The sequence below is a fragment of the Monodon monoceros genome, unplaced genomic scaffold (genome assembly GCF_005190385.1).
Source record: "Monodon monoceros isolate NGI ecotype Baffin Bay Population unplaced genomic scaffold, NGI_Narwhal_1 Super_Scaffold_12, whole genome shotgun sequence".
In the NCBI taxonomy this organism is placed as follows: domain Eukaryota; kingdom Metazoa; phylum Chordata; class Mammalia; order Artiodactyla; family Monodontidae; genus Monodon; species Monodon monoceros.
Genome location: NW_021703768.1, coordinates 28,511,780 through 28,526,739, shown reverse-complemented (window position 1 = coordinate 28,526,739; position 14,960 = coordinate 28,511,780). Strand labels below are relative to the sequence as shown.

The window sequence follows — 14,960 nt, the reverse complement described above, 5'->3', positions numbered from 1 at the left end:
AGTCCTGACCGAGTGCCTTTCCCAATCTCCCTTTTGCTTCAAGGTGAAGAACAAGTCTGTTCTATTTCCTGAAACTCGGGAGTCTTTGCTACTGATCTCTAGTGAACACCTGCTTGAGCTGGAACACAAGGGAGGGGGTCTTCTCAAGAAGAAACAATTATTGATACATAAAGACTCAGTTTCTATAAATATGTGTAGAGAAAAAACACTGCTCCCATACAGATGCCCGAAACTGCAGTGAAACATTTCTGCTGAAATATATACCCAAGAGTCATGTTTGAAGGCATCCTTTTCTTTCTTTACTTAGCCATCTTCACACTGAAGGGAATAGAATTTTAATCTTTGTCACCAGAACAAATGGAAGGGATACTCTGAAAAGAAATTCAATCTTCGGATGCAAGACAGTATGGAACTTTGGAATCGTTTTCCAGGTTCTAACCAGCAAGGTATCAGTTTTTGCTAGGATGGGCTGTTACAATAATTTTAACAGTTTAAATTTTGTTAGGTTCCGATGTCCAAAAATGCAAGAATTAAGTGTTGTCTGCGTTTTGCTATGTGAATGCTACCAATGAGATTAGTGACACTTAAAAGTCTCTGCTTTATGATGGTGCCTCTAATGAGAGGGATATACTTTATACCATGTCACTCCCTCGAGTGCTGTTGAGTTCTTGGCCCAGATGGAAAGCCCTGCTGGTTCCTAACATACAATCAAAAAATGCAGCCGTTTCTGTCCTCTTGTTCTTGAACTCAGCTGAAGCTTGGGGTGGTGTAGCTGAGGAATGAAACCCGCTGGCAGAGCTGTGTGGGAAAACTTTCTCAGCGTGGCTTCTTGCCTTGCTTCCCGATGTGGAACTTGGTGGCTTATTTGCAGAAAGCGCTCATTTGAGTTGTGAGGTGCCTGTGTGTCAGAGTTTGTTGCTCCTCGCCAGGGGGAGGGAAAGAAATGCTCTGTGTATCTCCTAACTCTGCTCCCAGACCGAGGAATTCTCCGTGATCCCTGACCTTTGGGGGTTGCCTGGTAAGACCAATGCTTACTCAGACATTAGACTTTGGAACGGGGCCTCTAGCAGGCGGGAGATTCCTCTCCTCACTATTAATGCTTTGTGTTACAGGTTCATAAATATGAGCATTCCCCCCACCCACCCACCCCGCTTCTCTCCCTTTTTGTCTTTCTGCTTATTTTTCAATTCATCAGGTTCATTTTGTGAGTTCCCAGCTTGACAGATTGAAAGCGAGAGAGAGACCTGAAGAATCAGTAGTTCGAGAAGCACTGATTGTGAATCAGGGATCCTCCCTATGGTCCAGGAGAGGAATGACCCTCAGCTGTGATGGGAGATGAGAGGCTGGATGTTCTGTTTATTATCAGGCTAATTACTTGGCTTACGGGTCCACACAAGTGCAGCATAGAGACGTTACTCTTCTCTCCTCTGGAGACTCTACTTTGAATCTCATTTCTGTTTTCATTACAGAGACTGAAGATTAGCTGTCCAGAGTTTCTCACTAGATGTTCATATATTAATATTTCTCTTCTTTTTTGATCCAGCATGAATCATAGGTCAAGGGAGCTTAAATATTAGCTTTCAGAAAGATCTGGTTCTTTTAAAAAATGTCTCCATTGACTGACAGATGTTAATAAGAACGTTGAAAAATGAGAAAACAGGAGGCCTGGGTTTTAGGTTTTGTAATTGAAAATAACGTTTTAACCTGACTTTTGGAGATGACCTTTCAGGGTGATAGGACTGATTTAATTTTAACCACCGTGTAACCCATGTCAGAGAGACACAGCCAAGTTTGGGGAGATGGCATACTTTTCACATGGAGCAGTCCCCCTGGATTTGGGAGTCACAGGAACTGAGCTCAAGTCCAAGCACGATACTTACTAACGGTGTAACCTTAGATGGGATCCTTTGCCCCTTTGGGTCTCTTATTTGAGTGGACTGGGTCCTTGCAGCTAAATGTGTGGCCCATGGACCAGCAGAATGAGCACCATCTGGGAGCCTGCTAGAAATGCAGGTTCTCAGATCCCACCCCTCTCATCTGCTGAATCAGAACCTAAATGTTAACAAGATCCCCATGGGATTTGTATGTGCATTAAAATTTGACAGGCGCTGGCCCATCAAACCCAGCTTCCCTAATTCTATTTGAGTTCAGTCTTTTACATATTGCATCCTTTTGGCAAATTGTTTGCCCAAATGCCCAATGATGCATAGAAGCAGTGGGCGGGGGATGCTGCTTATTCTAATCGGTGTCGATGAGTGAAAGGATGGAAGAGGAATCTTAGATAATGTGACCCAGAAAAAGACTGAGAAGGTACATGTGACCTTGGGAGCCAAATAAGACGGGTTATAGTGGTCAGGTGTACCCATTGTCATCCTTTGCTGCTCTTCTGTCCTCTGCCGTGTTTTGTTATGTTAGAGCCCGTGTCTTTGGCATGGCCGCTCTTACCAGGACAACTTCTGGTGGTTCTCAGGCTCTTTCCTTCTCATCTCTCTGGTACCTGCGCTAAGTAGCAATCTCTTGTTTCTGTGTCTTCATCTAAACTGTTGAGAAGAGACAAGCTTTCTGGGCCCTGGAAGGCTGGGAGAGACAATAACAACTGATACTGTTTAGACTTTCGTCCCCTTCCCGAAGGGATGGAGCCTTGTTGATGGTAAGTTTGGGTTAAGAATGAAGAGACCTTGATGTTTATAAATATTCCCTTCAGAGATTATAAGTGTGGCATTTTCCAGAATGTTTGTGAAAGTCTAGGTATAAAAGGCAAAGCAAGAATGGGGCTCCCTTCTCAGCTCTGGGAGGACACTATCCATGCAGAGAGGGCCACTTACAGCAGTGCACCCCCTAGACCACAGGGACAGGAGACACGGCCTCTGCTCCTGGGCCTGGTCACCTTACTTCCATTAAGTTCTATACCCTTGACTAAATACATTGGGGACTTAGAGAAAGTGTGCATATGTTTCTCTTTCCACTTGTCTGTAACCATTTGTTAACACCACAGCTGTCTTGTTTGCCTTCTTCATAGATTATACCTGGTTATTTGCTTTTAAGGCTTTACAAATAGTCAAAAACTGAAAATCTTCCTCTGAACAAACCCATTAGAAAATGAATTTCTGAGATTCCGCAATGGTGTGTGTTACTGGATTTGCTGATTTCCCTGCTTGAGATAATCCAGGAGTTCACTTAAAAAGGTGCTTCCTTCCAGACCCAGCTTCTTTGACTTCCAGACCACACATTCTCACTGCAATTCCTTCATGGTTCTGCAGTGAAGTTGGCTGGGATGACAGTAAGCTATTCTGAGAAAGAGATTTATCAGTTACAAAAGTTCATACTAAACGGTCCCATTTCATGTCATTGACTCTCCCCTTCACCAATCCACCCTCCCCTGACCACCCGCCACCCTGTTTACAGACAGATTTTTCTCTGGAAATTTTTTCCTCACTTGATTTCTGTTTTGGCCCCAAAGAATGAGTCACACAATTAAAAAATGCACAGCTTCCAGTCTCTAACTGGGTCATCAGATAGCACTACTTTCCTTCCAAGCAGGCTTCCTTTCTTCTAGCAAATTAAAAAAAAATTTTTTTTTAAGTTTACCGCTGAACTTCTCTCTTTCCGATCCTCCAACATTCTCGGCTTGTCTCTTAATGACCAATCTCCCGACCCTCCCCGGTTGTGAGTTTTCTGGGCTTTCTCTTTGGCTTTCCTTTCTCTTTCTTGCTTTTGCTGTATTTTAGTTATTTTTACAATTTTTTAAAGCACATCTGCAGAAGGAACACATGAGTTTGAGCTGTTCATTGAATGAGGCTTATTTAACTTCTAAAACTTATGTATATATTTAGCTTTGAAAATAATTTATATATTTTATATGTTTACATTATATATAATTTTAAACATATACATTTAACTCATGTAACATACAACATAAGTTATTTAACTTATATAATTTATATAAATTTCTTACCTCTTTTCCAACCTCTACATAACTTGATAGAGAAAGAACATTGGAAATGAGCTGCTTATAGCAGAGTTTCCAGACAAATTGGTGTTTATTGCAGGTAGAGGAGCAGACTGTGTGTGTGGGGCGGGGAGGGGAGGGAGGGAGAGAGGTAATAGAGAATGTCTACGGAAAGCAACTTTTATCTGAAGCTGTGGTTCAGAAGATGGATGAAATCACAGCGACTGTTACAGCTGAAGACGTAAAACATCCTTGACCATCATTTGTTTGAAATTGCACTGGAGCGAAGGGCACGTCTGACCTTGGAGGATGGATAGAAGGCACTCATCTAGTTTCTCTTCTGACTGGGTATTCTTTTCTCTCTGGAAGGTTGTGATGGCATTTGCCTTGCCAAATGAACAGGAAAGGATTTGAGATCTACTGATAAATGCTTTACATCCTTCCTCTGGAAATGATTCAGTCTTTTACTAGTTAATTCTGTTTCCATTCAACTGTTTTAATAAAGAGATGCAAGTTTGACAAGTGGGCTTTTCTTCCCTTTTAATTCAATCTCTAGTCCAGTCCACTGTGATGTAGGTTTAAGAAGAGTATTTTATTAATCAAAAACATTGGGGGTTTCCCTGGTGGTGCAGTGGTTGAGAGTCCACCTGCCGATGCAGGGGACACAGGTTCGTGCCCCGGTCCGGGAAGATCCCACATGCCGCGGAGCGGCTGGGCCCGTGAGCCATGACCGCTGAGCATGCGCGTCCGGAGCCTGTGCTCCTCAACGGGAGAGGCCACAACAGTGAGAGGCCCGTGTACCGCAAAAAAAACCAAAAAAAACACATTGGACTTGGAGTTGAAAAACCTGTACTTTATGTCTGACTGCTCCTGGCTCTCAGGAGCTCTGAGGCAAGTCCCTTAATTCCTCAAGCTTCCAGCTTCCTTGTCTGTGAAATGAAGGCTGAACAATTTCCATGATCTCATAGAACTCAGGACCACTGACAATGTGACCAGCCTGTGGCCAAGGTGCTTACGATCACTAACATACTATCGTTTACCATGCAGGGTCCATCCATGTTGTCCCAAATGGTAGGATTTCCTTCTTTTTAAAGGCTGAATATTATTCCATGGTGGTGGGGTGTGTGTGTGTGTGCATGTATGTGTGTCTCTCTCTCTGTCTCTCTCTCTCTCTCTCTCTCTCTCTATATATATATATATATATATATATACATATATATCACATTTTCTTTGTCTATTATCCATTGATGAACATTTGGGTTATTTCCATGTTTTTGCTTTTGTGAATAATGCTGCAGTGCATGAGGGAGTGAAGATATCTCTTTGAGATCCTGATTTCATTCCTTTTGGATACCTACCCAGAAGTCTGATTGCTGGGTCATATGGTAGTTCTAATTTTAAGCTCTTTGAGGAATAGCCATACTATTTTCCAGAGCAGTGGCACCGTTTCCCATTCCCACCAACAGCGTATAAGTGTTCCAGTTTCTCCACATTCTCCCCAACCTTGTTAGCTTGTGTTTTTTTTTTTTTGATGACAGCCATTCTGACAGGCGTGAGGTGGTACCTCATGGTGGTTTTGATTTGCATTTCCCTGATGATTAGTGATGTTGAGCATCTTTTCATATACCTGTTGGCCGTTTGTATACTTCCTTTAAAGGTTGAATAGTATAAACTATCAATTGCTTAAAAAGGAAGACAATTCTTACTGTAGACTTTTAAAATCTCAATGTCTCTGTGGAGAGCAGAAGTTGTGTGTAAGTTAGGCACCGTGGAATTTCCAGACCAGAGCTGGAGCCTTGTGGCATAGTAGGGCCAAGCTCTGAACTTGGAGCCAGAAGATCTACATTTTAAGCCGGTGATTGTAGCTTGCTTCAAGGAGTTGGATCTGACAGCTAGGTGCAGTAAGGGACCCCTTGACTATTCTCTATAGGTCCTCTGCGCATTTTGTCAATGTCCACCTTGGGAACATTCCACAGCGAATGCTTACATGGAGAAGTGCAAATAGCATCTTACTGCTACCATTAATAAATGTCCACAGTATCAGAATGATGTCATTGTGCTTAGCTGTTGGTATTAGATATTAGATAACTAATTGTAAACATATAATTCGGATGTTCATAAGTGCTATGAATGCTATAGGAGCATATAAAAAGGGACGCAGTGAGGTCTGGGATTTTGGAGAAGGCTTCCATGAGAAGATAATTTTTAATCTGAGTTTGAAGGACAAATAGGAGAAAAAGGTGGAAGACGGCATTTCTGGAACATGTGTACCGGCCATGGGGCAGGAAGGAGCAAAGGAAGCCCCTTGGAGGAACTGCAAGAAAGGGGTGTGGCTGGAAAGCAGAGAGAAAGTCTTTTTACTCTCTCTAATTAATAAATATTTAGGGGGAAAAGAAAATTTTGAAACTGTGCAAACATTCTCTTTCTCATAGACTTTCAATTTATCCATTCATTTATTTATATTAGTATGAACTTGTGTCCATACTAATAAATCATTATTTACTGTGATGCTCAATTGTCTCAGTCTGGTCAATGGAAGTCCTTCAATCTGGCTTCTGTGTCCTTTTGACTTGACCCATCACTATTTGAGCACTCTGTTGTTTTTGGGTACAGTAAGATGTTCTAGGCTCACCTTGTCCTTTCCCAGCCCTAAAATCAGTCATTTCGTCAGGGAACTTGTTCTCCCTCTCCTGAAGAGTGGTATGTAGCAGCAATGATCTGGGCAATAGATGTGCTCACTGCTATTGGGCATTGCTGTTCCAGGCCCACTCAATGGAATATGTATGTCCACACGCATACATGCATGTAAATCAAAACACACAGTCACATCTATAGTTATTAATCTATCTATACATATAGAAAATTATGAATTTACATCAATACATTCAATTCTAGTCCAACAATAGGATTTCTTCTAGTTTTCTCTCTTTCCAAATTTGTAAAACTATCTTCTCTGACAATGACAAAACTGGTCCCCATTATTCTTTGCATGTTTTCTCATTTGATCAGTCCCCCTCTTTATAACCAACATCGCATTGCTCTCATTGCTATGGCCACCTCCTTTCTTCTGTAGATGCCCTTGTTACCTGAACTGGCCTCCTCCTTTCTATGCTGGCTACCCCCAGATGCCTCATGTGAGTGCCCTCCTCACCCTGCTTGGGCTCTGACCCTCATGCCAACCCACTGGACTTCGCTTTCCTAGCTAGGCTGTCTCCCTGTGGGGTTGTCACCTCATTTTGTTTAGGCTCTGAAACTCAGCACTGTACCACTTCTCCATCAACAGGGATGCATTATGCATCCCTCCTGTGCAGGTATCCTTTTCACTCTGCTCAGGCAATGACATTCTGCTCTGCTCCACCGCAGCCCTCCCTGCACCTCCAACCTCCTTACCCCAGCCCTGCAGGTGCCTACTTTACTCTGACCTACTTAAGGGCTTTAGAACTGAATTGTTCAGGAAGAGAAGAGTAGAGAGAGAGTAAGGAGAGAGAAGGGCACCTTGTCTGTAATTTGACCATGTTTGTTTCGGTGATCACCAAATACCTTTCCAGTTCAGATATTCTGTGACCCCATGCTGGGTTGCTCACAGATTCCCAGTTCTTCCTTGGTATTTCTTGTGTGCCCACCAAGTGTGGCTGTGCCTTTGGTAGCTGTCCTGGCCTTTGCTTCCATCCTTAGCGTTCACACCTCACTGTTACCCTGGCTCTTGGTGTTAGGCCCACTGTCTTGGTATCTTGGGGTCTTCTATCCTTATATGTGTCATCTGCAGGGCCTCTCCACCAAATGTTACAGGGCTTAGCTGCCCCAGGTCCTGGCACCATGCCTGCTTTCTATTTCCCTGTGTTTTTCCAGCTGCCCCTGGAGTTTTCTCAATAGTTCTTTATGAAGCACTGTGGATATGAAGTACATTTTATGCTAGTTTCAGTGTGAAAGGTCTGTTTAAAAATCGCAGCGTGGACAACTCCTTTTTTAAATTCCTTTTGCTCTAAAAAGCTTTTATGAGATGAAGACATACTTTTGTTAACCCTCCCTTTGTGGGTAGGTGCAACCCTGTAAGTTTACTTACACAGGAACCATCCCCAAAGTGAATTTTATTTGACCGTCGATTCAGCTGTATAACTTGAAATATATCCTTAAGTAAAGCACCCTTAAATTTATGTAAGCATTAAAAAGGAAGAATGGCAATCAGTAAAGGGAGATGGAGATTGAAAGGGCACGAGGAGAACACGTTACACTTCTGTGCTTAGGATATTTTCTCTCTGTTGTGACTTACACATGAACCTATCCAATTAGCTATTGGGCCTATATCCCTAGATGTCCTAACAAAGTAAAATCATAATTCTTTTGTTCTGGCAATTAAGAAGCATTGCTGAGAGATGGTTGAAGGGGCATGACAGGATTATCTGATGCATGCATGTTGTTAATTCTCTTCACCTGGGCATCCAGGTGTGCAAGAAGATTAAGGAGTCGGGAAGGGGGTGGGGTAAGAGGAAAATGAAGAGGCGTCAGGGTCTGGAATGTCCTGGTGAGCATGAACAGTGATGTGGGGAGGGCAGAAGCCACAATGTATTACACAGAACAGTGAATAGGAGGAAATGAATCTCCAACTGTAGGCAACTCTTCCTGAAGGAAAGAAAAATACACGTCAATGGATAGAGAGAAAGAAAGGGTTATGTGTGAACTGACTTTTCTTTTTGGAAGTTGGGAGAGACTTGAGAGAAGGCACCAGGAGCCAGAGGTTGACCATACAGAGAGAGGACAGCTGATGAAACATGGGCCCTGAGGAGATAACGGGGTCCAAGGCTCAGAGCACAGTGAGAAGACGACTTTGCCTTAGCTGGGAATTTTTAATTTTTAATTTTTTTTTTGCTTTTTAAAGGTGTGACTTTTATAATGACTTTTTGAGGGTGTCTGTGCTTTTGTACATTTTCTAGCCGAGAAAAAGCAATGCCGGGGTGTTGGGCGTGGACACGGGGCATCGGGCATGGATCAGGGGTGTCAGGCGTGGATGGGAGTGTCTGGTGTGGAGCTCGGGGGCGTCTGGCCTGGGCCGGGGCTGCAGCAGGTCGCTAATGTGCAGGTCGCATCGCACTGCCTTGGAGATGCCCGCCTGAAAGTGAACCCGACGTCCCTCCTACGCTCTGCAGGGCCCATGCGCAGAGCCCCTATGCAGATCGGCCGGCGTAGGTTTCGGGGCCGCGTGCCCTGCCCTCGGGGCTGCAGCTTTCATGATGTCAGCACAACGGCAGAAGTCCGTCTCAGGTAACTCCTCCAGGGCCCGCCTCTGGAGGATGCGCTCCAGCCGCTGCTCGTGGCTAAGCCCCTCTCTCCGCAGCTCCAGCTCCCGTGGAAACTTGGCCCCTGAGGGACATGCGGCCACTTGGGGGCTGTCCCCAGCCTGGACCAAGGTCTCCCCCTGCCTCATCTTCGCTTAGATTTCGAGGACAAAGAGCTGCTTGGCCTGGTAGGGGCGGGGCTCAAGAAGGCTCCAGACCTCCCTCCTCCGCGCGCCCTTGGGCGTGCAGCGGCAGGTTAGGCTGGAGGCCAGTGTGGCGCCCACGAGGCTGGCCAGCTACTCCTTCTTGCAGGTGATGTACGGCTCCCTGCTCACGGGGCGCAGCTAAGGTGCAAGGATGTACAAGGGCAGGCAGAGCATGTTCAGGACAAGGGCTTGGGGTGCAGCCAGCCTGCCAGTGGCCACGGAGATGCCAGACACCAGCGTCTGATCCCTTCTGCTAACACAGGGAGGGTGGAAGTGAAGGTGGGAGAAGACGCAGAGAGTGTGAGGTTGGAGGACCGGAAGTGAAGGAGCTCCAGCAGTGCCTGGAGCCTCTGAACCCTGGTCAGAACTGATAAGGGCTGTGGGTATCAGGGCCTGGCTGAGTAGTCTGGAGTTTCCCGTGAAAATCCAGTGCTGGCCTATGAACCAAGAGACTGTGCTGAAGGCCAGCCATAAAGACTGGGCGAGCATGCCAGGACTGGGCGTGGAGGCAGCTCAGATTAGCAGACATGGACGTTTCTAGCCTCATGAACCTCTGCATTAAACCACAGGCCTTGGTAGCTGGGGGCTTGAGGCCCCACTGGCTGGATCAGAAACTGGACAGAGGCTGCGTCTGTGGGCTGAAGATCGTTCCTACCCCTGCTGGTTGGCCTTGGGGATCCAGAGTCTCAGTGTGCACAGGACCAGGGCTGCAGGAAGGCCACTGCATTCCTGGGGTCTTGGGCAGAGAGCTGATACTGTGATTGCTACTACTAGGACTATTACTAGCTTGAACACTTGACTGTGTGTGTCAGGCACTATTCTACCTCTTTATTTCATTTAACCTTAACCACAAATCTACGAGGTGGTACTATGATAATCTCCGCTCTTGAGAAGAAAAAACCGAGGCACAGAGAAATTAAGTCAGTTGCTTGAGTTTCTGCATTTAGTAAGCAGCTGAGCGGTGATTAAACCCAGGCTGTTGGGTCCCTGGTCCTGAGCTCTGAAAATGCCACACTGAACCGTGATCAGTTCAAAGGTGGGGTGAAGAAACTGAGGCAAGGGAGAGGGTAGGAAACCTGCCAGTTCACAGCTAGTGAGGGGAGAGGAATTTGAACACTGCAGTGGGACCCTAGGGTATGAGCATTGTTATGTCTTAAATTAAGCTCTTATAAAGACAGAGGTGGAGAAAGAAAAGGAATAAAATAGGCCATGCTAATCTTTTGAGTCCCGGACCTGGATCTCACTGCTTTTGCAAAGCTTTAGAGAAAATACGTTAAGTAACACCTTTCCAGGGCACTTACTCCTTCATCGAAGTTTGGCATCTTTCTGCAGGTGCCACCCACTTAGGATCCATACAGGAATGTCAGTGAATGGGGAATTAGAGGTTTGCTTAGAAAAAAATCATCTTTTCATCAAAATACATTTAGGAAAATAGCTTTGAATTCTTGAATGCCAAAGCCATCTTTGTTTTGTATTATCTCTCTCTCTCACAGCTAGTCACTTTATTCGACCCTATTGAAATGCAGGAGAGGGTCTTCCCTGGTGGCGCAGTGGTTGAGAGTCCGCCTGCCGATGCAGGGGACACGGGTTCGTGCCCTGGTCTGGGAAGATCCCACATGCCGCGGAGCGGCTGGGCCCGTGAGCCATGGCCGCTGAGCCTGCGCGTCCGGAGCCTGTGCTCTGCAACGGGAGAGGCCACAGCAGTGAGAGGCCCGTGTAATGCAAAGAAAAAGAAAAGAAAAAGAAATGCAGGAGAGTTTTCTTCTTCCCATTTCATGAAAGTACCAAGCAAAATACTGTGGTTTATTTATAGTGAACATAAAAGGGTGGACAAAAGCAGGGGAGCAGGGCTAAATTATGTTTTTACTGCTTGTGTTTCAGTAAAGAGCTTTATACAACCTTTCTGAATGAGCAAGACGGTGGAGGTAGGGGTGGGAGAGCACAGTATTTGCAGAAGGGGGTTTGAAGTAGCCAGATAGTCAAACCTAGTAGGTGAGAAGCTTGACCTCAGTAGGAACCAAGCAAGGAACCCCCCTGTCCAGTCTGCTTCCCTCAGCATGGAGTGCAGACATCCATCCTCTTGTTCCCTCCCAAGGTTGGAGCCAGGGGACCAACCACACATCAGGGAGACTGGCTTGGGATCCTCTAAAGAAAGGGAAGCACCTTGCCTCAGTGTGACTCAATAATGTGTAGACTTGGGAAGAGCACATGCCAATTAGAGTGACTGTAAAACGTCTAACAAGAGCAGGCAGCAAACTTCTGATCTAAAACATGGTTAGCCCATATGGATTAGTGGATACTTGAAATTTGGAATAAAAGATCTCTGCCAATAGACAGCTCAGTCTTTTGACCAGGCTCCATTCTGACTCAATCTTCGCTAGAACCCTACAGATAAATATTACCATCACCTCCCATTTCTAGGCAAGGAAACTGAGGCACAAGTAAGTTGAGTGGCTTTCTAAAGGGCACACATCGAGAGGAGATTGAAGCAGCTGACTTCCTGTTCCTGTGGCCTTAGTCTCGGCACCGTTCTGCCTTTTTTTAAATCACAGAAGAGTCAGGTTTGAAAAGACCTGTTTTAGGAGCTTCACCTTATAGATGAGGGAACTGCAGTTGAGGGAGGTTGGACTCAGAGTTGGGGTAGCTCTTCAGGTTAACGTCAGCATTGGCACATTCTGAGTCCAATTGTTTTTCAGTCAGAAGAAGAGGAAGTTACCGTAACCACTGCTATCTTTCCAAGTGTGTCTGTCAATCGTCTGGTTTAGGGACACATCTCTTAGGAAATGACCTTCCGTGTTCTGTGGTAAGCTCTTCTTCTCTCCTTTTTCCTCCTACACATTTCTGTGCCCTCATCCCCTCTCCATCTTTCCCCCGCTTCTGCTTCTTCCTTTCTCCCTCCCTCCTCCCCACAATTTCTTCTCCTCCTCTAATCCCTTTGTTCTCCACAATTCTCGTTGTTTGCATCCTGCTTCCCTTTTCTCTTCTTGCCTTCTCCTCTGATGCTGTCATTTTCTAGTTAAAAATTTTTCTTTTTCATCCTTTGACTCCATTGAGTCTGGCGGATGGGGTCTAAGAAACAATGTAGTTGACACAGTTCCTGTGATTGAACATCTTTAATCCTTCAGACTCTCGAAAGATGACTCCATTGCTTCATATTTTCTAAATTTGTGTAGTCTTTGCTCATCATGGAAGTCTAGACACCCGTGTGAGTCCACATGAGGCATCGGGGGAATTTCTATGTGAGCATTTCTGTGGCGATGTTGTGGAGAGTAATTAAAATGCAATGTGATTTTTCATGACAATTCTTTAAAAAAATGAGAGATGTTAAGCTGAACCACAAGTACGGATCTAATTGAATTGCGGCATTTCAGTGTTCTTAGTAAGTAATAGTTTTTATATCATACTCTCTATTGTCTACAGCTTTTAAACTTCTTAATAAGTTTTCTGAAAGGCAGGTCTTGCTCAGTAGGAAATCTGTTTCTCTGGTAAAAAGTTTTAAGTGAGGTTTCTTTCAATAATTCCCTCTCAGCAGTGTTCTGGGTGTAGGAAGTGTGTACTGACAATGCAGTGATTGAGTCCGGATAGCCACAGTCCTGGATCTGTCTCCTTAGCTGTGTTATTATCATACTCCACGCATTCTTTAAAACTTTCTTTCACAAAATAATAATACCCTCCAAGGAGCGCCAAGCAGGAGAGCATCTTCAGATTCTGGGAAGGTAGTGGGAAATATTTGTACCTCAACCCAGGAATCCCATTCATCTGGAAACAAAGACATGCCCTACGGGGTCAGATTCCTACAAGAAATGGATGCTTTTCAAGAACTTCTTGGTGGGCCCAGGTGGTCAGTGGTCAAAAGAATTTGTTTATTTGTGTGGGCGTGGTGAGCAGAGCCCTTATATGACTTTCTTATCATTCATTTTTGGCCTAATGCAAGGGGACTGGGATCTCCCCTCCCCTGTCCATCACCACAGCTGGAGCCATCCTTAGCCCCGTTGATTCTGGCTCCAAAGTATAGTTCAAGTCCTTCCCTTTTCCCCATGTCCACTCTCGCTCTATCCACCCCCTCCCCGACCCCAGCTGGTCTCATTACCTCTGTATGAGTCATTCTACACAGAACAGCTAGAGAGACCTTTTAAAGACATAAACTGGACTTGTGGTTCCCCACTGTTCTTGGCCTAAAATCCCCACTGCTGCAGGGGCCGAGCATGACCTCTCTCTGCAGGCTCTGTTCTGCCCGTTCTGCACACTGCTTCTCAGGGCTGCAGCCACCCTGCCCGCCTTTGATGTTTTGGGGATGCCTCAACCTCTTCCCCCCAACCCCCAGCCCTGTGCACGTGCTGCTGTCTTTGGCCAGAACATCCTTTACCTGCATCTGGTTCCTTCTGGCCCTTCAGTTCTTCACTTGCTCACATATCACCTCCTTTGAGACTCAGCTGAGTACTGCCCCGCCTTATTATTCGCTGCTCCATTTCCGCATTGCTCTCTTTCCCAGCAGGGAATGTAATTTTTGCTTCTTCATTGCCTGAAACCTATTGTCTGTCTCCCCCTTGCCCCAACTAGAATGGAAGTTCCCCCAAGACCAGGGGAGGAATCCATGTCTTGTTCACATATGCTCTCTGTTATATCCTTAATATCTAGTGAATATTAAAGATTTGTTGAATGAATGAATTTGTTTCCAGCCTCCCTGGTTGTCCTGACTTTTATCTTCCCCTCCCAGAATTTTAATGTGCTACTCCACTTGGGGATTTGCATTTTCAAAGAGGATATTTGGAGAAGGCTGGCACCAACGCAGGGAGTGAATCACCCATTGGAGAAAGTGAGGATTGAAGGGAGGGACATTTTCTAGGGGTGGAACGGCTGCCTGACTGCTTTCAAGACATTTCAAATTGGCACCACCTGCTCCTCAGGCTGAGTGGGTCTTGTGGCTGGTGAACAGCCTTCTCCCTCCACCCAACCAGACCACAGCAGGTGTGGCCAGGTGGTTTCCAGATTCGGCACTCACGTTTGCTCGGCTTTCTCAGTTGGAGGAATGCTTTGTGATAACTTAATGTACAGGGGGTGTAGATTTCAAGAAAACACAAACAAAACCAGCAATATTTATGTCTGTACTTAGGTTCTGCAGCACATGTCTTGCATTTGGGTCTCAGCATAAACTGCCTAGCTAGATGATAGAGAGATTGGTGATAGGTGATGGGTAGGTAGGTAGATAGATAAATGGATGGATGTTTTCCTCAATTTGATCATAAATTCTCTACAGGTGTGGGAAAATCCTATACTGCTGTATTTTTCAATCCTGAGAATGTTGCACAGACTTAATTTCTCCAAGCCTCAGTTATATCAGTTCTAAAATGGGAATAATAATACTGATTTTGCAAAATTAGTGTAAAGACTAGAGATAATATTTGACAGATTCTTACCGGGCACTGTCGGTTCTCAGTAAATGATACAAATTTGTGTGTGTTGGGGGGCAAGCTATTTGGTCTTCTTTCATTATTCAACAGATACTCTTTATGAACCCCACTGGGGACCTGC

The 14,960-nt window shown here is 45.2% G+C and overlaps 1 protein-coding gene across 4 annotated transcripts in view; it reads left to right on the top strand.

Moving 5' to 3' along the window:
- ADAMTS12 (ADAM metallopeptidase with thrombospondin type 1 motif 12) overlaps window positions 1–14,960 on the top strand; it is a 390,453-nt gene that overhangs the window by 31,103 nt on the left and 344,390 nt on the right. The window lies entirely within an intron of this gene.